General features: G+C 40.6%; 1 long non-coding RNA gene across 2 annotated transcripts in view; it reads left to right on the top strand.

The window, feature by feature from the left end:
• The window catches only part of LOC137613790 (uncharacterized), a 32,135-nt gene extending 9,281 nt beyond the window's left edge, over window positions 1–22,854 (top strand). For both annotated transcript variants that reach the window (XR_011038992.1, XR_011038993.1), the window contains exons 4-5: window positions 20,409–20,649; window positions 22,198–22,854. This is a non-coding gene — a long non-coding RNA (uncharacterized lncRNA). The remainder of the gene's footprint in view (window positions 1–20,408; window positions 20,650–22,197) is intronic.
• Window positions 22,855–23,769: the final 915 nt, after the last annotated feature.

Raw genomic sequence — 23,769 nt, 5'->3', positions numbered from 1 at the left:
CTGAAACTCCTGCAGTTTGAGCCTAGCATAAGACCAGTAGAAAATGTCTGACAGAGTCTTATCAGTAAATTGTTTTATGCTTTTATTCTTTTGAGGAGTCAGCAGAAAGTCAGCTGGTTCTGTCGGAGCAGGACTGTAATGTGTGTGCTCTATTAGCATTAAAATGCAGAAGCCCGGGGAAGCCTGGGACACTTTTTAATTGCAGAGAATAAATGGGATTCCTGATGATGTCATCACTATTGATTTAACATGGGCCTAGAGACCACAGAGGCCCCGTACACACGATGATGGATTTTTTTAAAAACGCAACTTTTTAAAAACGCATTGAAAACGATTCGTGTCCACACGACATCGTTTTCAAAAAATCTCCGTCCACACGTAAACGCAGCAGTGCGTTTTCAAAGACGGCTATAAGCATGCCAAACCATGTGGTGGCAGTATTGAGTCAAATTTTATCCAATAGGAATCCTTCGTATTTTGTTGTCACAACACACGGGCCCATAAATATGACTTCACAGAGGTTTTCGTCGCAGGCAAGACATCAGCGTTTTTTAAAAGTTGCGGATACACCGTCCACACGACAACGCAGACCCAGCGTTTTTTTAAAAATCCACCTCGGCCAGCGTTTTCGAAAAGTTGTGTTTTCGTTCCGGATAACTGCGTTGTCGTGTGGACGGAAGGCGTAAACGCAAAAAAAAAGTTGCCTTTTAAAAAAATCCGTCATCGTGTGGACGGGGCCAGAGTCGACCTTAAGGCTCCATTACAAGCACAGGGCACACTAGCTGAAAGATGCAGGTATTTACCTGCATTTGCATTATAGTCTTAAAAAAGTTGCTTTCTTGTTGCATGATGGGAAATGTAGGCTGTAGCAGTGGGAACCAAAAAAAGATAATGAAGAAGAGGAAGAAGAAGAACTTTATTGATCCCCTTTACGGGGAAATTACTATTTTCACTATTTTAAATAATTTTTGTGTTACATGCAGGATATACAGTATTTGTGCAGGCCCCTGAAACACACACCACACAAGGGGCCTGTGAGCATGCAGTTAGTATCACAGCACAACAGTACATGGGGAGGTAGAGAGTGAAGGGCAGCCGCTTCAGGTAGCGCCCCAACTGAGCAACTTGTAAGGGGACGACGCCTTGCTCAAGGGCGCCTCGGCAGTGGACAGGAGGTGAGCTGACACCTCCCACAGTCAGCTCACACTCCGATGTCGGATGTCTGGCGGGAGCGGGAATCGAACCGCTGGTGTCTGGGTGACGTCCGGTTGGAAGACGTCTGCTCTACCGCTGAGCCACTGCTGCCCAATCTATGATAATCTATGGCCTCTGTTGTGTTAACTATACATATTTTTAAATGAAAGTGAATAATAAACCACTGAAATACCGCTTTGAAATAATTTTAAAGAAATATCTTGAATTCAGGTTGCAATTTAGGTAAAAATAATTGTCTGTGCAGGTCTGTGCTCTTATTGGCATTTTGTTATTCATCTGGTCTAAATTAACTCAGTGTTAACTGTTATCATTTCGCAGAGAAATAATAGCCAAAACGATATTAAAAAGTGTAGTGTTATGGAAAATGGGTTTAAAATCTTCAAAGATTTTTTTTTCTCATCCAAGTCTAAAAAACATGACAACACATCAGATGTTGAACTGATGCTTTGACAAAATGTAGATCTGGAGAGCTTACTCATGTTCATATTTGTATGTTGGAGCATAGTACTGTATTTACCATTTAAACATGGAGTATGTACCAGTAAGACCTTAAGCAGATGAATACTACAGTCTCCTTTTTTCCTGCAAAAAATTCAAATCATGTTCTCTCCAATGCAAAATGAGTGTTTTTGGCAAATCTATGGGAAATGAATCAAGCCGAGTTTTATTAAAAGGATTTGAATATTCAAATGAACGCTTGACTGATCTTTTGTTTAAGCCCTCTTCTTGTCACCAGTTATTAGCTGAAGAGGGTGAAAAGTTTCCCATATTTTGGTGAATTTCACATTGGATTTACACTAGAGGGGATTTTATTAAACCATTATTTACATTGACTCATTTTCATTTTGGTTCCCTACAGAAAGTTCTGGCTTGACATTTTTGAATAAACTTTTGTATTTCTTCTTATTAGCTTTTATTATAGATTCACAGTGATTCAGTAAAAATATGATTCCCATTCACTGTTTACCAAGATATAATTGGCTATCTAGAACACAGAGGTATTTGGTGTGGGGCTGAACTTCTGGATGAAACAGAAATTACTGCCTCAGTGCCTCTGTCTAAGTGCTGGTAGTTATTCTACAAATAGAAATCTCTACCTCATGATAATTACTGCCACACACCCTGAGTGAGAGTGATGCAACATGAATGTGAAAAGCCATTGTATGTGGGGTTCAAAATAATGACATGTCGACCCATGAGAGGAAAGGATTAAAAATGAGATGGATTGTTTTTTTGCATGAAAAGCAGTTCAGTCATGTTGAACAAGAGGAATTCGGTGCAGTGATTCAAAAAAGGACAACTTGCCCTCTGTGTGAGGCGCGTTAAACAAACCAAGTAATAGTGGCAGACTTCCCATTAATTAAGCTTGAAGGATTCAGTTTCAATCCTCCATTTGTTGATGGGGAATTGCATACTTCACAGCCTCTGCCCTTTTGATGGTAGTTTTGGGACCAACAAATTGATTGATGGATAGCTATTTGCATGTATCTTAAAATGCATCTTTTTTCTCTCCATTTTTTACCAACATAAATGAAATGGTTGTAAGTGTTTCTGCATTTGTGTGTGTGTGTGTGTGTGTGTGCGTGCGTGCGTGTGTGTTTTGGGGTGGTGGTGGTGGTGCGGGGGGGGGGGGGGTTCAGCTTGTTAAGCAGAATTCATTTTCCACCAGATCATAATGCAATCATAGTTGGCCTGCTTTATTGTGCCAGTCTGCACATACACACTCACACACACGCAGATACATCTTACTCTGTTTAGGATTTGATTTTATTATTCCATCTCACTGTGTCCTATTCAAGCATGCACAGCAGACACTCTTATTTATTTATTCTCAGACTGTTATAATCAGCCGTATCAAGTATGTACAAAGCTCTTACACACTTCCTTAACGTATAATAGGACTCACATCAGGTTAAAGTAAAGTATTACTCTGTTGCCGGCACAAAAGCAAGGCTCGATTACATGTTGGCCTGGTGTGGGAAAATTGAAACCCTCCATAATCCCACCTTAAGGAAATTACTTTGATTTCCATGTTCATGGAAATTTCATTATTGATGAGGCAAAGTGATTTGGTAGAGGTGTTGTCCAAAGACGTCCATTAAGTGTAATATTCCAATTGTCCCCTTCTCCCAGTATGAGCTGTGACCTTCGGGTACCATGAAGCCCAGCCTTATAACCGAGGTAGTTAGTTTGCCTGGGGCGTATAAGAAATAAGCATATGTATATTGATATATTGAGGTAGTTCGTCCCTTGGCAATGCAATGAAGCGAGATATATATTTATACCTAGGTGTCCAGTGGACACAGTCCTGTGTCCGCTGATGAAAATGGGTATCTGACTCCCCAGCATGAGGGTGAATTTACTCTTGGTGGTGAATGCAGGGGTTTCAATCTCCCTGCAAACCATTTGAATATAGGCTGCTGATTTATTACCTTATTTGGACCGTCTTCTGTATGCAAATGCATTAGTGGGGGGTGGCTGTTGGTGGGGTTGAGGGTGGCGGTTCTGGCAGTGGTAGTGGTGGAGGGGGGGGGGCACACTTTGGTTGTATGCATAATGAGATTCCCAGGGTCATCCCTTCGGTCTGTCAGGGACCCGTTGTGAAGAAGCCTCCAGGGGATGTAGAAGAAAAAGATGGGAGAGGGAAGCTAAGGGGGAGGTTGTAAGGGAACGGTTCCCACTGGACAACGTCTCCCAGGTGCCCTCCCACCCCAGCATCCCCACCCCCTCCTCTCCTCACCCCGCCAAACTGCTGGCAGTTCCTCAGCCTATCTATTGCCAGCTCTGTTTGAGCCGGATATGCAACCCAGCTTGTGCTAAGTGTATGCTTTGGCTCTTGGCTCACTGGAAGTGCATTAGCCCTCATGACAATGCTACCCCCCCCACACCACCCCTACCAATTATGGATCTGATCTGTGTGTTTAATAATTGCCCTCTTCAGACGCATTCAATTGTGTCCAAATGGGAGTGGAATTGATTTTTTGTAGGATATTAGCCGATTACTTTGAGTGCCCCCCTAATTTGAATCGATTTGAATAATGGTTATTCATGTGATCTTTGCCTTCGCTACTGTGCTGCGCAACGACACGCCCTCAAGGTGCAGCGCCACCACTGTGATAAGTATTCTGTATACACAAGTGTTGGCATGTGTGCAGGGTTTGATATTACACATTCTTTCATAACCTGAGAAAATGTAGAATGATTATAACATTAGAGAAAAGAAAAGAACCAGCAAGGGCACCGATTCATGGAAAATCTTAAGGGTTGTCTTTCAGCTGAAAAAGAAAAGGTTCATTCCAACATTAGTAAAACAGCTTCAAGAACACCTTTGAATGAATCTGTGGAGCCTTTGACTGTTGCAGTAGCAAATAAATATATGGTCTTCCTTTACTTGCATACGTGTGTGGTTTTCACATGAATAAACCCACTTGATCAGAATGAAAATTTATGAAAAGATGTCCTGCCATGTCGCTTTTGTTCAGCATATATGCAAAGCGCAGACCTGGATGCTCTCATCCATAGCTGAGTGAACGCCATGCTGGCTATCATATGTGTCTCAAAGAGAATTGGGGGACACAGACAGTGATTTACCCCCCCAATAGATAGACAATAGGCCTGTCTGACACTTAAAATATTAAAGAGTGGAATATGCACCGCTACGTTGATCTTCACTATCAATATTTAACATCCTCTTATGCATGTATGCTGAGTTGTCCAATTTCATTAAGGCCATTTGTCATCCTGGAGGGCACTGGTCTTGGGCCCCGAGGAGCCCAGGGACAAAGCAAGGTGGTGGTGGTGGTGGTGGTGGGCTGTGTCACTAGCGCCCATGTGGGGGAAACAATGCACTCTACCTACTGTATGTACACTAAAAAAAATAAATAAAAAAAGTCAAGCCTATTGTTTGTTCTTGAGTGAGTGACATGTTATCAGGAGCACTGGATGCGGATTCAACAGCAAATGAACAACGATTCAATTTATTTTAGACCATTTGAAAACTGCTGTGAGTCCCCTCTCAGTGCAGGTACATATGTGTGTTTCTCAAATCTGTTAAAGCTCTGAGGAAATCAACATCTGGTTTTCATTTGCTCAAAATTACAATTTGAATGTCATTGGGTAGGTACATTTTACAATTTTTATTATTATAGACAAAAAGTATGAGTTCCTAAGGTGTGGGGAAGTATGTAATCACAAATTGTGCATTCATCAGTTTGTGTCTATTCTACAGGCGTCGCTCAGAGCACGTTGACTAAGAAAACGTGCTATACATGGAGCTTTATTTGCTGCATGTACATTTGGCTCCTGTTTATCACTTCTCCTCTAACAATACATCTCGATTCCTAAAGGCACGGAATCTCAAATGTGACATTTTAACAACCCTTATTCCTTTCACGCTGCACCATTTCCGTTTTGCACTTTAGTGTCATTTTCATTCCAAACCTGAATTACCAATTTGTCTTTGTGGCACCAGCAATTTACATGCATCCGTTTCTGGGTTTTTTTTATATGCAAAATGCACTAAAGTGTGGCATTTTTCCCATCACAAGGATATTTTCCTGGGCCTAATTTCATGGTTTTGATGGTGAGTGAGTCTGTCTCGGAGGAACTGTACCTCTTGTTCTCATAGCTCCTGGGTGACGTCTTGATGACAAGTGTCTTTAATATGCATGGAGAATGGCAGGTCCCACATTTTGTCCCCATAGTTTAGCATGTTGAAGGAAAATTACCCAGCATTGAGGCCGTGGTTACTGTAGGAGACAAATATGTTACCATTCAGAAAGAGACCCTGGCTTTTTATGATTATTGCTTCTGTGTACCACCATTAAAAGCCAGAGTGGGGGAATTGTCCGTGTGGCACTTTTGGCTTTCTGCATGGTGGCTAGCTTCCAGTATGAAGGGTTGAACAGACATTTCCCTCTTATGCAGGAGTTACAGTGATCCCCAGCCAAAGCCTAAAGGCCTGTGTCCTACCATGGCACAGCCTAGCTTAAACAGAATCTGTTCGCTTTTAGAAACACAAAAATACGTTTGTTGTGTTTGAAGAGACAACAAAGACTTAGAGCTCTGCAGAATCAACGTATTTCCTTCCAAGTTTTAACGCTGCAGAGAATGACAGAGGTACAGTCTAAATTATAACGCCTTATTTGGGGCTTGCAATAACTTGAAATTTGCTTTAATGCGGAAGTGTAGGAGCAGGTGTCACCTGCAATCACTGAGGGTTTGAATCCACACCAGAGCAGTTGGTCTGCCTGTGCTGGGCTGTTACAGAGATTTAACAAGTAAATGGATAAGTGCAAACGGTTAGTGCAACATGTATTTTTGTGTTAAATCTGAAGTCAAGTGAAAAGATTGTCAAGAAATGTCAATAGCTGCTAAACATTTATGCTCATATTCAGTTATGATACATTGAATGCCATCATTTGTTTTTCACTTTCTTTCTACTTTCTGGTTTCATTTGTGGTATTTATGAAATCAATATTTCCTGCTTTTACTCTATATTACTATCATTGCGATGTTTCCACAACCTCTGACACTAAGCAATACTACAATGACTACTGCTGCTGCTGTGTCTACTGCTAAGAAACAACAAAAACATGAAGATCTACTATACAATACACATTGTAATATACATTATACAATTACTTAATGAGACATGAAGGGCACATTTTTCACTATAACAACTGATTATAAAGCAGTAAAACTATATAAATGATAAAATACCACAGAAGTTATACACTGATTCCAACAGAATGGCCTTTTGTCTGTGTTATGTTGTTTAATCATAATACATTTATTATGTATTTCATAATACATTGTGCATTTTCCTCTGGGATTATTAAAGTATCTATCTATCTATCTATCTATCTGTCTATCTATCTATCTATCTATCTATCTATCTATCTATCTATCTATCTATCTATCTATCTATCTATCTATCTATCTATCTATCTATCTATCTATCTATCTATCTATCTATCTATCTATCTATCTATCTGTCTATCTGTCTATCTATCTATCTATCTATCTATCTATCTATCTATCTATCTATCTATCTATCTATCTATCTATCTATCTATCTATCTATCTATCTATCTATCTATCTATCTATCTATCTATCTATCTATCTATCTATCTATCTATCTATTTATACAATAATCACGATGAGTGTGTTTTGCTTTACAAAATAAAAGTGTTTTTGATATTATTGACACAAAATATGTCAAAATGAACGGTCATGTAAAGGATTTTAACATAGCACACTTGAGGGAAAAAGCAAACCACATGCCATAAAAGAGTCACTTCAAACAAAAACTAAGTACTGTGTCATCGTTTACATGTTTAAACATATTCACAAATATAGTTAAACTAAATTCATTTACACCTGAATTTTGTGTTTATTTGTTTTTATTTGTTTGTCTTTTTATATCTAAATTGTGTGATACATTAAAAAATACTTTTTACATTCATTCTGACTTTTTTGTCTTTCCTGCACAGGATTTTGTTTCCCAACAAAGATCTTTGTCTTGAAAAATAGCTGAACACACTCAGCTCTCCAACAGCATATAGAACATGACAGGTGATACCCAATTATTGAAAGTTTGCAAATTGTTGAAGTATCTCATGCCATTCTGATATGTCTTACACACGAATGAATACTAAATGAAGCCGCTTGTTAGGATGGTTTTGTGGTGGATGTTGCTTTAATATTTGGTTGGATTCACAGAACAATTGGGATCTTGTTTGTTTGTTTTTTTCTTACTCTCTTTTTTCACTTTTTTTTTTTTCACCTTTCGGTTTTCCACTTGTCATTTCTCACCAGAGTGACACTCTCTGCAGTCCATCCTAGCACACTTACACACACGTTGCGTCAAACGTGTGCACTCACACATACGTGCTCGTCAAACACACCGTACACATTTACCACCAACCTCTTGTTTTCCTCACACTTCCCCACACACGCACACACCTCTGGTAGCCATATCCGCCACACTTCTTACTGGCGCTAATCAATCTTACAATACATTCATCATCAGCACCCCACCGCAGGCTCCATCCTGCTGAGTGAAATCTCATTTAGGCCTCTTTGGATGTTTCACTGCGCTGGAAATACGCAATTACATCACAGACATGGGGGGACAGGGCCTGGCAGGGATCAGCCACTGACAATTAGACGCCAAACAGACCAGGAGCGAACTGTGGTAAAGAACACTTCTGGAAGGTGTTGTCGGTAAACAGTTCGTTGTAGCATCTGTAGATGCAAGTAAAGCCTTTTCTGCGGACACTGAACACTATAGAATACCAATTCCACAAGTGCCACAAATGTGTTTTGGGCCCAACACTCCTTACATAGTCCGGTCAAAAAGTGGACATGTGTCCACTTTGGTCTGATGAGTCCACATCTTTTTGGATTTTGAAAATGACAGCCTGTGTGTCCTAGGAAAATGACCATCCAGATCATAACTAGTACAGAAGCAGCATCTATGGGGATAAATGGATATGTGGGGTGTGGATTGGAATTTATATTTTCATGTAACAAAGCTTCCTAACTATTTAAATATCAAATGTGCATATTTTTTGTACAGATCTGTCATGTTTAAAATATTGCACACTGTAAAATATTATCTAATATTACATAAAAATACATTTTTCTCTTCAGAACTGAATAACTGGTATACACTGCACAGAATCCAAAACTATACGTAACCCGAAATTAAGTTTACCGCTTTTTCTTCACAAATATTCAAACTGTTTCAAATTAAATTGCAACCTCAATGAAAGGAATAAATCGAACACAGATTAATAAACTTTGCTAATTTCCTTTATACACCCTGAGAGAGGGGAAATCGTGCAGTGATCAAAACATCCCAGATTGAAACAATGAGGAAGGAAGGAAGGTACTTGAAAGGAATTTGTATTTGATTAATTTATCTTTGAACCAGCCCGGCTTTAGATGATGGACTTTGTGTGTGTGTGTGTGTGTGTGTGTGTGTGTGTGTGTGTGTGTGTGTGTGTGTGTGTGTGTGTAGGCGTGTGTGTGTGTGTGTGTGTGTGTGTGTGTGTGTGTGTGTGTGTGTGTGTGTGTGTTTCTACATGTAACACTAAATACACTCCATCTCCTACTTGGTATCCAAACTATTAATATCAGTCCAGTTTAATGATGTTGTGTGTGATTTAAGATGGACTAATCTTTGAATAATTACACCATTAGAGGTGAAGAACAATATGACCATCACTGTAGCTGCGAGGCGGTGAAACTCATTGATTTATTATCAGCTAAAAGAAATATAACTGATAGGTTTTCTCCTTGTAATGAAGCTGGACTAAAACATGACTGCAGAGGACAAGGTCCCTTTTGCTTTTCAGCAATGAGGCAAGTGACATCCTTCAATATGTTTATGTCACTGTGTTTGTGTGTCAGAGTGTGCATCTGTCTATGTTTGTGAGACTGTGTGTAAATGAGTGTGTATTGAGATTTCTGACATATGATTGTGAATAAGCATGCAAAGCAGACATCTTTACAGTGCAGGTGTGTGTGTGTGTGTGTGTGTGTGTGTGTGTGTGTGTGTGTGTGTGTGTGTGTGTGTGTGTGTGTGTGTGTGTGTGTGGGTCTGTGCCTGTGTGCACGTTTGTGTGCAGGGTTCACAGGCCCGGGCTTTGACATTCACGCTACACCACCTACGCGCCGGGGTCCCATCTCGAGGTCATTTACATATCTTTGAAAGACAGATTGAAAGAGAAAGGAGGGAACATGAGAGGTAGGAGGGAGGGTGGAGAGAGAAAAGAGGGGGAAGAGAGATGGATGGAAAAGAAAGAGAGTGGAGAGGGTGAGAAAAAAAAAAGAAAAAGAGAGAAAGACCAAGCCCGAAGATTACATTCCCCCCATCTAGAAAATGAGGGGAAAAGACAGGGTGTGTAGGGGCCTACTGGGAGGATCCTTATTCATATTTGTGTGTGAATTGTTTATCACGGTGACAGAAGCGTGCCAGGGTTGAGATAAAGGCAGCGCTCCATCACGGGGCTATGACAGCGGGAGGACACGGCACACACTCACCGCAGCAGCCCCAGAAATATTATTAATAGATGCTGACTTGATTTGCCACGATTGCAGCGTCTTGGCACTGCTTGATTGTGGCCTGTGAAGTTCCGTCCAAAGGGGAAGCTATTTTTCATGAAGTGACAGAAGTCTTCGCGATTTCCCCACCCTCCCTCCCTCCTTCCCACCCCCACCACTCTTCTTCCTTTCCACCCCCCTCCCGCCTTCTTCCCTTCAGTTGAGCAGTTGCATCTCTTTCCAAAGAGCTGATATGCAAGGCTGCTTATTATGAGAGCGGTGTCAGATTTAGAGAGAAAAAGCCAGGCAGGGAGCGGGAGAAATAGTCCTTTCTTTGATGGGATGGCCTGTGAGATGGCCTGTGGATGATATCTGGTGTGTGAACGTGAGGCAGTGTGTGTGAGTGTGTGTGCCAGGCATGCATAAACTTCAGCAGTTTCAAGCAATATCACAGCTTTAAGAATATTGGAAAATTTGTTATCACATGTGCACATACATAAATTCATAAGTTCACACAAAGCCAGTAAACACACAGTGTTTTATTTTTTTTATTTTTTTATTTTTATGGACACACACGTCAATGGCAGAAATGATGCACATGTTAGTTTTCCTTTTCCTCATAGAGAGACTTGGATGAATGCAGAACAATTCAGAGCACAAAGCTAAAAAAAAAAAAAATCCTCTCCGTATTGTCAACACGTGATATTTCTACTTGATCATGTTCGACCTCATCCGACACCATATCTTGCTTTGCGCCATATGAGGCCTGCTTTCACTTTTCCTCTCCATTTAAACCACACACCGTGTCTGCGTCTGTGCAGCCATGAGAGGGCATTGCAGGCCCAGATGTGCTGAAGAAAGTGTGAATAAACTTGCTTTTTTTTTTTTTTACTGTCAAAGTTCAGCTTATTTGCACATTGTCTTTGACAAATGGGTTTGCAACTCCGATTTGAATTTCAATCCTGGACCACCAACACGTTTCACAGGCCTCCTCCCCGACTAAGTGCCAAACAGCATGGAAAAAAGATCAGTGAGGGTATCTGACAATGAAATAGAGACAGAAACCTTTGTATTGTACAAGGTAATCTCAAACCGCAGACAGGCCTTGCTGAGGGGAGTTGAAAGCTGTGAGTACAGTGACTTCATAACATCTGTAGACCGCTGTCATAACGGCAGAGCCGCTTCACCCTCTCTGACCTTGTTTGCTTAGAGACTTATCAAAACGACCATGAGATCACAACACGGCGGAGTTTCTCACTCTTTGTCGCCACACGCGCACACACGCACACACACAAACACACGTACACACACACGCACACACCTGTGTCTGGCAACCGCAGGCTTTGTCCTCATTGGCGTGGAGATGGTGAGGAGGTGCGGTTACACACACACACACACACACACACACACACACACACACACACACACACACACACACACACACACACACACACACACACACACACACACACACACACACACACACACACACACATAGATTCACACATGCACAAATCTACATTGCACTGGAGTGCTGTGCTGATGGGCCCTAACCTCATACAGGATGTGTGCTTGTCTCTGTACGGCCCTTATCTCAGTGCACTGCACTGCTACTGCGGCCCAGAGGCCACAGTGTGGGTGTGACACCTGCCAGGGAGACAGACGGAGGTGAGGAGGAGGAGAGGAGGGGGGGCTGCTGCAGGAAAGTAAAAAGAACCTAGAGATGAGAGTGAGATAACACCTCAGTTTAAGGGGCTACATTCACGATTTCACTCAGCATCAAATCTCTTTTAGTCCTATTCTCGAAGTTAGGATTGAATTTGTGTTTGGTGACACACTGAACTATTCACTGGTCGCCACCCATGTCGCTTAAACCATGATTCATCCCAGCTGGAGCACCGAACTCACACAGAAACATTTCCCCCGCTTTATAGTCTGCAAATATATTACTTTGAAAACTGTGGGAGATCTATTCAGCCTACTTTACAAATAGTTGATGCTCACTATCTGATGACAAATCAATTCCCATAATATTCAAATACAGTGGCAGCGGCAGTGGCGGCAGCAGCGGGTCATCTTTATTCCCTGTAATGCTTTCTGCACTGAACATTGTTTATTCAATCTGCACCCGTGCCGGCCGCCGTCTTCTTTGGAGTGTTCTGTTTTTTCAGCAATCTATTCCTGGTATTGCTCTATTTCCCTGAGACAGAGTGATATTTTCACACTGGCCTGGTAATATTACACAAACCTTAATGGAATCATGGTGCCTGCACCCCCACCCCCCCATGATTTGAATAAATGCATTCAATTAAATAAAACCAGGAATACTGTAGCTTTTAATTGAAAGGGAATTATCCTCTATATGATTTCAGAAACAATCTCTGGGGAGGTACTGGTGCTTTTCAACAACTCACCAATTAGACTCTTGTCTCTTAAATGGAAACTACCTCCAAAGGAAATGCCCCACATTAGGGCTTAATGATTTGGGCACTTACCAATTACGGTAGCAATGAATTTCTTTTCTCGTTAAAGCAAGACATCACTTTATGGATGCATAAAAGCTGCAGTTCTGTATGCTGCCGAAGCAACAGAGGAGCACTGGTGGAAAAAGCAGTGCCATATATCCTGTCACGTGTTTTTATTTAATATGACATTATTATTCTGGTAAGGAGAAGAGACTATAAATTTAAAAAAAAAAGACTTAATGTTTGACATAAACCACATGATTCTTTTTAAAATGAATGAGGTTTAGTGCTTGAATAAAAATATCTCTTTAAAAGGGATTTTGCTAATATAATTTTATGATTTCTTTTATTCTCCTGGTATCACAAATCTTTAGCAGAATGAGGTTTTATTTTTCTCTAAATTAATATCTATTCAGTGCAACCATAACATTGACAAAAGAGGGCAGCAGGCTGCTTCTGACCAGCTAGACCCTCTTAAAGAAAAGTGTCGGCCACAGAGAATCTGGGCCTGTCTGTCTGCCCCACCATCTCCGGCTGCCTGTCTGTGTGACTGACTGTGAGATTGGTTTATTTTAGTTCATCATCTCCCTCATCAATCTTTTACATGGGACTGCAAAGATGACAAAAGTGAATCGATTATGTGGTCTAAAGTTTCTGGCAGCGACTCGGTGTGAGTAAACAGAAAAGACTTGCTCTTCCCTTTCTTCTTCTTCAACACCACCATCACCCTCTCCCCCATCATGCACTCCCACTTCTCTCTCTTTTTCTCTCTCTTTCTCTCTCTCTTTCTCTCTCGCTTCTCTCTCTCTCTCTCTCTCTCTCTCTCTCTCTCTCTCTCTCTCTCTCTCTCTCTCTCTCTCTCTCTCTCTCTCCACTATCCCACTCTTCATCACGGCCCCCAACACCACCACTCAGAGATATTAAGGCAATGTGTGGATCTGGTTGGCTTTGTGAACTAGGTGCCAGACCACATCTGAGACACTGTGCTGATGGAGCAGATTGCATTGTGACATCTTTTCTCCATAGTTGTCCTCCTCTTGTGCTCTTCTTCTTTCTCATTCCTCTTTACCGTTGGAAATGACCACTGACTGATACGTCTCTCTTTTCTTTCATGCATCTCAGTCTATCTGGTACTTCGTCTTGCAGTTCTCACCAAAGTAATCGCCGTTCATGTAATCTGACCGACACAACCTGTAGGTGGGGCAGACTATGGGCTGCAGAGGGCCAATGGCTCTCCAGTAGATCTAATCGGGAGTGATCAAAAAGAATAAAGCATGAAACAATGAAAATAGGTAGATGAACATGAAAAAGATCACTCTCTTCTGACCTTTTGAATTTGAACACGTCAAATATTATAAAGGCGCAACAAAGTGGGAGGGATAACGCGAGACACACAAGGAGACATTGGTTAGTGATCGTTACTGATTTGAAAATGGAAACCACATTGTGAACCCATTCAGAACATCTTTGAGTCCAAATCTGTCCCTGACTTTATCATGGAGAATTTTAATTCGATGAGAAAGGAGACATTAACTATTACAGACCTTTAATGACCAGTTTAGGTCCCCAAACCTGATGGGTTCACAAAAAATAAATTCTTGGCTTTGTAGAAAGGGGAGCATAGAAGGAATTTTTTTTAAAGCTTTGTATGGCCTCTAAAACAAATGTATACTAAGTTTTCTATATTGTACATATTTGAATTGTATATATTTGAATGTATTTAAGTGTTAAAACACTCACATTCATCTTCTCCGGCAGTCTAATCAAATCTTCCACAGGATTTGAACATTTTCACCTGTTCTATTTTCTTGCTTGTTCACACCAGCAAATATTGAATATAAAATACACAGACACAATTTCCCCCATAGTCTCAAAGTAAACAAATCTGAAATTTTCCTTAATAATGAAATTTCCTGATAATTTTTCTGCTGAGTCTGTATTTGTGACCTTAAGGCATTCATAACTGAGCCATCAGGTCATCAGTCACAAGATGGAAAGAAGAGTTTTGTCTTTTAAAATAATCCTCCACATCTAATGTTATCTTACATCATTTAATATTTCAGTATTTTAATGTTTCATCCAGACGCTTTTTTCCCTCTCCAAAACTGGAGGGCAAATCATTCACATTTTGTGTCCTTATGCAAATCCTTAGCCCTCCATGCAAAATATGAACATGTAAGTATTCTAATATAAGCATGCATATATTGTCTTCTAATGCACATCATAGTGGCCATTAATGGCATGGAATGAGCTCTTCTCTGCTCCTGCAGTCTTAAAAGTCTCTCTTCTTTGTTGGTTTGTGCTTTTCTCTCCCCCTCCCTCCCCCACCTTGTATCAATAGTCATTCTAGTAGAACTAAAATATACATTCACTGGAATAAATAGAAAAAGCAACAACAACAAAAAAAAATCAAAAACCAATACATGTCATATCTTATTGATGCTAGACGGTATTTTTGTATATAATTACAAATTGCAGATACTGGATTTCATCATTATTCTATAGATTGGTTACTTCTTTTCTCCAGCGCCTTGACAACATAGTTACTCTATGGAGTTTAATAGTATTGATCATTGTATCATCTTTTAGATGTACTCTTAATCTCCTTAACCCTTAATTCAGCGTGATTGCCATAGTTTTGGTTGCAAATCTAATAATTTCCTCAAAATTCAGTATTTCAAATGTGAACTTTTGGAATATTTTTAATGCATTATGTTTCAAATTGTTTCATCTGAACGTCCCCTGTATGCCCTTACAGAAAAGACATTGAAGGATAGTTGTATCCTTATGATTCCAAGGTTATGAACAAACACCAAACAAAATGTGACTGGAAAGAAAAACTTAGCCAAACTGTGGAAACACAACTTTCCAGGAACATGTGACTCACCGAACAAACCGTTCAGCCACAGACGTGATCTGCTCCCTTCCAACGCGGCCTCCGCCATCCTTCCACTCTAATGTGCGCACATATAACACACAGAACATGGGTGTAGGGTCGGTCGGAGCACATGCGAAAGACGCTTTGAAAAATAAGCCCTCATTTGGGCAGAGTGGATTCAGATGGTTTGGCTGCAGCTCAAAGGCGAGCAGCTCTCTGGGTCAGCTTATTATTTCAATGGATGCAAGGCGCTGATGCTCTCAAGTGTGGTGTACTTCAATCAAGCGACCCAGCAGCTCAGCACATGGGTCAAGGCTACTCATCTATCGGGTCTAAAGACGACTGAGGCTCGTCCTGTAGCGGTTTGGACCAGGCCTTCAGTCCTGGCTTCTGCTGTATGAGAAGGACTGGGTTAGGGTTGGAGTAAAAAAAAAAAAGTAAATTAAATTCGGCTGTAGAAAGGGAATCCCAGACCTGATCAGGAAAAAAAAAGAAGCAGAAAGAAAAATTACTAAAAGATGCCAGATTTTGCAGAAGCAAGCAGAAGAAAAGACAGATGTTTAATATCGTTCAGTGTGTGTGAGTGGCAGAGTTCAGAGGTGTGAATGTGTGTGTGTCTGTCTGTGTGTGTGTGTGTGTGTGTGTGTGTGTGTGTGTGTGTGTGTGTGTGTGTGTGTGTGTGTGTGTGTGTGTGTGTGTGTGTGTGTGTGTGTGTGTGTGTGTGTGTGTGTGTGTGTGTGTGTGTGAGAGAGAGAGAGAGAGTGTGAGAGAGAGTGTATGCACCCATGTTTGCATTCTGTCAAAGTGTTTGTGTTTGAGCTCAAAACTATTTTTGATTCTAATTTCTCTCAAACGGAGAAAAGCATAATTAACATAAACAGACTCTCCAAACACAAAACAAACAAACTCATGAGTCACAAAAAGTATGGGAGTAATCTTTGTAGTTATTCATCTTTATCTTACTTTTGGAGCATCTCAAGTGGTCCTCGTTGTGCGTTTACTTGTATAAACACACTGGAGTTTGTTCGGCTGAGGATTATTACCACAGAGGATTGCTTTTCCGTTTTTAATACTGCGGCAGAGAGAGAGAGAGAGAGAGAGAGAGAGAGAGAGAGGGAGGGAGGGAGAGAGAGAGAGAGAGAGAGAGAGAGAGAGAGAGAGAGAGAGAGATATGCTTTCATAGACTGGCCATAATTAAATCCCATCAATTGACCACAAAGAACAAGTGCATTTGCAGCCACACACACACACGCACACACGCACACACGCACACACGCACACACGCACACACACACACACACACACACACACACACACACACACACACACACACACACACACACACACACACACACACACACACGCACACACAATTTGAGTGCTGGATAAACAATAGCAAACACCTAAAACTAATAAACACTTAACACACCAGAGTGAAACACAATCACAGCTGAATGAGAGCCATCATGTGCGCTTGACCGAGCCCGTGCCTTTCTGACTGGTCAAAGGCAGCCTTGCGAGAAGGTTAACTGGACTATATTTGTTGTTATTCCACCATGGGCATCTGTTCCATTGCTTACATTAGCAGTTATCTACTGCACCAATATTAGTCATGGCCCTGATGTTGTGTAATTCCGACTTACCAAAGCGTACTATCCACCAATATGGTCTGTTTCCCCCTCTAGCCATGCCCTGATAGGGTAATGTGGGGTGTAATGATGGCCAATTATAGGGGATCACAAAGCAGGACATGCAAACACAACCCAACAGACCAGACCTGGTGGAGCTGTGGCTGCCGGCAAGTTCGCCTTTCCTGGTGCTGATCTCTTATCTGTATCACTTTCCAACTGCAGAATGAATATGGATTTCATTTGGGGCATGCTGATCTAAAATCAGCACCCTTAAACATTGCTGTACTTACATCGCAGCCTGTGCTGGGCAGTGTCAGATAGTTGGACCACCCGGTTTCTGGCTGCACTATGAAGCCATTGTGCAGCTAGACAGGCAGCGCCCTGGTTCATAACAGAGCTGATGCTCTATGTCTGAATGAGTCCAGTGCTGGCTGAGTGGAGATAACCTCCAGCACTTTGTATCAGTAATTGGTCCTGATGATTTGTACAGCCTTAGAGAGTTACTTGGTGCAAATTGAATAACGGCTGTTTTCCTGCTGTAGATGTGTTAGATACTACACAAAAACCAGGACATGAGCATTTTAGCAGTACCTGGTTGACTTTGGATTTGCCTTCCTCATTGATAATAGATAATTAATGTATGTGATCGGGTGCCATTTTCTTTAATTTGTCATCATTTCAAAGTAAAGGATCTGTAGGACCCTGAAATTAAAACTTTCAGGGTCATACAGACCCCACAGCATCGTGTTATAAAAAACTAAGTGTTTTCCCCATTGACATAAATTTGGGCGTGCAGTGGGTAGCGCTGTCGCCGCACAGCAAGGTCCGGTTCCAGGTTTGAGTCCCGCTCTGTGCAGAGTTTGTTTGTTCTACCATGTCTGCGTGGGTTCTCTCCAGGTTCTCCGGCTTCTTCCCACCTCCAAAAACATGCGCTTCAGGTTAATTGGCCGTTCCAAATTGCCCGTAGGAGTGAGTGTGTGTGTTTGTATGTCTCTGTATAGATCCATGGTTCACTGGCGTCGCACCTGGCGTTTGCCCCGCCTCACGCCCTGAGACAGCTGGGATAGGCTCCAGATCCCCGTGACCCGCACAAGCGGATGCAACGATCAGGAAGATGAAATAAAATGAAAATGATATAAATATTTTTTAATCTCAATAAAATGAAACCCACAGTATCAACGACTACTGGAGAAATAGTTTTCATTTTCTAGTAAATTAAGTGAAGGGAAGAAAAAAATAAAAATAAGAAACACACATTGCATTTTAATAAAATAAATATAAATTCACTTTGCATGGACATTTACGCATTATTTTTGTAAAAAAAAAAAAAAAAAAAAGATTTTACAAATAAAGAAATATATTATCTGACACATTCTGCATTCATTTAATAAAGAAGACAAAAATAGACAAATGCAGACAGAAACAATGCTTCCCAGCTGTAAATGATGGCCCAGAACATCAGGGTTTAGGGTACAACTGTGTCTTGAAAACAAGACTTTAACCATACTCGTTCTAATGATCTCCTCATGACACTTTAAATCTGTGTGTGTGCAACCATGACCAAGCCTCTACAAACTTTAAACCACACACATGAGAATTAATTTGCTATGTTTATAGCAAGAATGCTCTGCAGTGACTGGCAGAACCATATTTGATCGCTCACAATATGATTGTAGTCTGTGTCGCGTTAACAGTTTTTCAAAAGAAACCCACAATACAAGAAAATCACCCTGAGAACTGTCTACCCAATGTCGACACTTCATCTACACAGAACATACAATTGGCGTCACGAGTGCCTCTCGCCTTATTTGCAGCATTAACTCATTCATGAGCACAGTTCATCCTGTGAACTGAGCACAGCCAATGAAAAACACATGAACTTTGTTTCAGGGTGGATTCTTGCTGTTGAAGTTCTACTTGCATTTATTGTAACAGAAGATGGAAGATATAGAGAAATGCCTCAGATGTTTTACAGACAGTTTTACCAGCAGTAAAATTAGCTCGCTTCACATACAGTAGTAACATGCAGCATCTGCTGGGTCACATGTGGTCATCTTGATACGGTATGGAAAAAAAAAATAAAACACCACCAAAGACGCTATGTGGGTACTCAATAAAGATAGCATTTGGATAACATGTGAGTTAACCTCTAAATAGATGAGTCACACTGGACACAAAGAGTCCAGACTGATGGTAAACTGAACAGGTCCCAGACAAGTTTGAAAAATGCATATTCAACACAGGATTTTATCAGAGACGGCTAATTTTCAATTAGATCTGACCTCTTCGCTCCTGATAGTATTTTTCCAAGAATGAATGGATAGACTTATTATTACTTATTGTGAGGATTACTGCCAGATTTCAGAAACTGAACCATATTGAATATCTACAGTAAGAAAATACTTGTCTCTACATGTCTCAAGCGTATTTAACATTTTTGCTTTCCTTTAAAGCAGCAGCTGGAGAAGCAGTCTGATGTTAAGCTATGATTATTTCCCTACACGGATAGATTCATTCAGTAGAGGGCCTTGGCAGAAATAATAGGCTATTTTCTGGGACCTATATTTATTTCACAGAAACTGCTTTAAGTTAAAAAGGCATAAGTAAGTAAGGAAAAAGCTTTCCATCCATACCCTGCATTGGTTTCCTACATATTTATGCATGTTTTCTAATACGGGAGAAACAATAGGATTTTGAATAAAGACCAGGTCAGTAGGGTCCCACCTTGGTTGGGGCGGGGGGGGGGGTAGACTAATGTAGACTGCTAAACACAAACATATGCTATGACAGAGACCAAAAGATGTATCAGCTCTATGAGCTTTGCAAACTGGACATGTCCTGTCTTACAAATACATCTGTGAGCACTTCAAGTGAAAAATAAGTGTCAAGACAACAGAAAGACCGAAGAGCACGTTTACACTAATGAGACTTGTAGACTTTGGCATTGCTAGATAAAACAGACCAAGGCTAAGTCCATCACAGCTTTTTCTTTCATTTCTTTTCTTTTACTCAATACATTGACATAAGCTCTCCCCTCTAAGATGATTCTGTGCTTCAGCAATTCAGAAATAAAATGTGTCTATTGACTGTTGGATAGTGGTCATTTGCATTTCTAGAAATTTACTGTCTTCGTCTTGTTCTTCTCCTTCTTCTCCTTTTTCTCTTAGCCTCCTGACAACAGGCTTACACAGACCTGACAGTCTGAACCAAAGGTCCATTTAATCACCGTCCTGGAGCTTCTTTTTCAAATACATCTCTACAGATCATGTGATGCAGATGAAAGGAAGTAAATCCAGTTCCGTAGGCCAGAACCATCCCCGGATCCGGCAGCCAGGGAGCAGAGTTGATGCTGACATGGCGCCGCTGGTCTGGAGCCATGGGGTAAACCACGTTGAAGACCATCTGCAGGTGACAACATACCCGAGTCATCCTCACTGAATCAAAGATTAAACCTCAACACTTTCATGTTTCGTCATCAGACATAGATATCACTGAATTAAACAGCAGAGCAATGAATCTCTCGTATTTAATAAGACGTTTTAAATCACAGTCCTCCAGATATGGATTAAATTTACGACAATTAATTCAGTTGTCGGCATTCATTCTAGTGTTTTACATTTGTGTCCAAACAGCTCTTTGTTAAACAATAAAGTAACATCATGTCTCCTTTTCCTTCTTTTCGTCTTCTTCTTCTTCTTGCTCTTCTTCTTCTTCTTGTTCTTCTTCTTCTTTCGGCTTGTTCCATTAGGGGTCGCCACAGCGTGTCATCCTTTTCCATGTCAGCCAATTTTCTGCATCCTCTTCTCTAACACTAACCGCCTTCGTGTCTTCCCTCATTACATTCATCAACCATCTCCATCTTTTTCTTGCTCTCTTGCCTGGTAGCTCTATCCTCCACACCGTTTTACCAATACAGTGGTACCTCTACTTACAAAATTAATTGGTTCTGGAAGAAATTTCGTAAGTATAAAATTTCGTAAGTAGAGACGAGTTTCCATGCAAATGCCCTAATCCGTTCCAAGCCCCCCAAAATTCTGACATAAATGTTTTATAAAGCATAAAAATGCATCAAAACATGTAACAAATACATGTTACAATTAGATTATTACACAATAAATGAGAGTTGTGCATAATTTAAAAAAACAAAGAATAGAGTAAAGAATAAAAATGACGGTCATTTACCTTTTAACTGCTGTCATTGTTTTTTGCCCTCTTTGGATCATGCCCTCTTGCCTCACGATGCCGAACAACAGAGTGAATTACAGTAATAAGAATGTTGCGTTCAGGAACCGTTGGGAACTGCAAGTAGCAGCCCATACTGTATTTTTACCTTTCGTAACTCAAAATTTCTTTTGTAACTAGAGGCAATATATTTCTGTTGAGGTGTTTCGTAAGTAGAAAATTTCATATGTAGAGACAATCTCTCCTTGGACGTGTCCAAACCACCAAAGTCTGCTCTCTAACTGTCTCCAAAACATCTCACCTTGGCTGTTTTTCTGATGAACTCAGTTCTAATCATATCCAACCTGGTCACTCTTGGAGTGAACCTCAACATTTCTAACACCTCCAGCTCAGCGTCTTGTCTTCTTTTCATCTGCAGTGTCTAATTTGTACATCATGACTGGTGCCACAACTGTCTTATAAACCTTGCCTTTAGCAGAGATTTTCCTGTCATATAAAACATCTGACACTTTCCTTCAGCTGTTTCAGCCTGCTTGGATCTGTTGCTGCACCTCCTTACAACATTCCCCGTTACCCTAGACTGTTGACCCCAAATATTTAATGTCATCAACCTTCACTATTTCTTCTCCTTGTAGCCTCATTCTTACTTCTGTAATCCTCTCATTTATGCACAAATATTCTGTTTTATGTAGACTAATCTTCATTCCTCTCCTCTCCAACGCATGCCACCACCTTTCTAAATGTCCCTCCAACTACTCCCTTGTTTCACTGCAGATCACGATGTCATTTGTGAACACCATGGTCCATGGGGCTTCCAGTCTAACTTCAACTGTCAACTGATCCATCACCACTGGAAGGGGCTGTACCTTGAACTCATTCTGACCTTCTCGTTGTGACTCGTCAACTTTATTCCTTCTTAGTTCCCACAACTCTGCACATCACCTTTTTTTCTCAAAAATGGACATGAACACACTATTCCTCCATTCCTCGAATATCTTTTCACCTACTAGAATTCTGTTTAACAACCTAGTCAAAAACTGTACAGCCACCTCTCTTAGATGCTTCCATACCCCCACAGATGCACTTTTAATGACCCTCTGCAAATCTCACCCCAAGTTTGAAGTCAATCATAAGAACGATGAGACGAGCAGTCAAGGGCCAATTGTTCGCATTTCAGAACAGCTTGATTGGATTATCAGGGGTGTTTGGTGGGCTCTTTTGCCTTGCTGTAATTTTTTTTTATTGATAGTGCACAAGTAACTCAGACAAAGTGCAAAATTAAATACAATTTGATTATGACATCATGGCCTCCCCCTGAGAGGAAAAAACCCAACTAATTTCTTAATTGTTTTAGAGCCCAAGTAGACTGCTTCTGCTGAAATCCTAATCACAAAAGGTAGATATATTACAACACCCTTAATAGCCAGAAATCCCATCACACTGCTGGGCTGCGTTATGAGCCAATTACATGAATAAATGTCAATTAAAAATGAACTGACCCCGGGTTAAAAGTGAGATGCTTCTGAAATGATAGTCAATGAAATGAGTTTATTAAAATAAACACATGCAATGTTGAACAGGTAAATGTATGTTTAATGCTTAATGTGGGAGAAAATCTAATCGCACATAAGTGGAATCGCAAAAGAAAAATGTTATAGTCTTGAGAACTTTTGCGTATAAAATCATTCTAAAAGTGTGCATTTTTTGGAAAAACAAACAAACAAAAGAATACAAAACAATACAAAAAACAGAGGTTCAGAGAAAAGTAAGACACAGAAATCGGGAGGGAAAAACAATAAAACACTCTTAAGCTTTTATGTCGGTATACCTTTTAAGACTTTGTTGTATTGTACTATAGATTGTCAACAGGAAACTCTGTGAAGAGACACAGTTCTCATATGTGGAGAGCCACATATCAGTGCTGTCACTCATGTGTTTGGAGTCTACACAAACTCAGTAAGTGGCTAAGCTAATTAGAGACAACAAACTGACTGAGCATCCTGGAATTTCTCAGACACCCTTGAGAGAATGCTTCTGTGTGTCACCTGTCACCTGCCCAGGACAGAGGCAGGGCTTGCATTCTTTTTTTTCCTTTTTTTAAAAATTTGCTAAATTTCATTCTAAATTTACCAGAAGAATGCTTTATTTGAGCATTTACAAATGAAAAGTGGATGTTATATGATTTAAAAACGTCAGGATGATTGCACCCCTTCCTCAAAAAAAAATAAATTAACAGCTTGATGTTCGAAGGTTTAAAGCGGAGCACTTTAACATGCGTTAATAATGCATTAACTTATCTACACATTCATGCCAAATGGAAAACCTTGTACTCAATTACATCAAGTG

The sequence above is a fragment of the Antennarius striatus genome, chromosome 19 (assembly GCF_040054535.1).
Source record: "Antennarius striatus isolate MH-2024 chromosome 19, ASM4005453v1, whole genome shotgun sequence".
Taxonomy (NCBI): Eukaryota; Metazoa; Chordata; class Actinopteri; order Lophiiformes; family Antennariidae; genus Antennarius; species Antennarius striatus.
The sequence above is the reverse complement of the archived record's forward strand: the minus strand, read 5'-3'. Positions and strand labels throughout refer to the sequence as shown.